Genomic DNA, 1,091 nt, shown 5'->3' with positions numbered 1-1,091 from the left:
TATTCTAAATATTATTAAAATATAGAAATATCTAAATATCTAAATATTTTGCATAATATTTATTGTTAACAAAAAATTAATATTTTGTAAATATTTCTATAAATATTGCACATGAAAAAAAAATATAATTATTAAATTAATAAAGAAATAAGAAAATCGAAATTTAAATTGGTAATGTACAATAGAAAAAAATTCTTTAAATGAAAGAAAAATATTTTGTTACATATAATTTCTTAACTCAAAAAAATATTTGTTAAATTTTAGAAAATATATAATAAATATAAAAAAATATTTTTTTAAATTTGTAAAAAAAGTTGTAAAATTATGAATTTATGAATAAAAAAATGATTTCTTTGATTTAAAATATCTATATATATAAGAATAAACAAATGATTTCTTTACAAGGAGAAAATTAGTGTTTTTAAATGTAAAAACTGTTTAAATAAATATTTGCTTGTTTTAAAAGTAAATAAAATACAAGTAAATCATTTTATAAATCTGAATAAATTATTTTCTAATATTAAAAGTATTTTTTATTGTTCAAATGAAAGTTTCTTTTATTATCAGAAAAAAATTTATTTAAATTTAGAACATAATTTATCTTACTTACTTTTAACACATGTAAATATTTTTTAAATATACTTTCTACATACTTTTTAAAATATATATTTTAAAAGAATCTATTCTCTCCTTTTAAATAAATCATATGCTTTCGTATATGGATATACCATATGTACACAATATAAAGCGTCTCTCAATCAAAGTAACAGTGACGCAGTAGATAAGGTGAACGACACAAGAATCAGCCCAAGTAACAGATTCACGTCAAAATGACGTAAAAAACTGGTCATAACTGGTCGAGTGACGTCAAGTGACTAAATAACGACGTCTTTAAAACGCTTTTTTTGTGACATCTTAATGACGTTTCTGTATAACGTCTTAAAAACGTATAATTTAAAAATTAAACGTATCAGTTTTTACATTTAAAAACACTAATTTTCTCCTTAGAAAGAAATCATTTGTTTATTGTTATATATATATAGATATTTTAAATCAAAGAGATCACTTTTTTTATTTATAAATTCATAATG

This window comes from Odontomachus brunneus, unplaced genomic scaffold (assembly GCF_010583005.1).
Source record: "Odontomachus brunneus isolate Ranch 3 - 2012 unplaced genomic scaffold, Obru_v1 Obru_scaffold_206, whole genome shotgun sequence".
NCBI lineage: Eukaryota > Metazoa > Arthropoda > Insecta > Hymenoptera > Formicidae > Odontomachus > Odontomachus brunneus.
Note: the sequence above shows the minus strand (reverse complement) of the source record.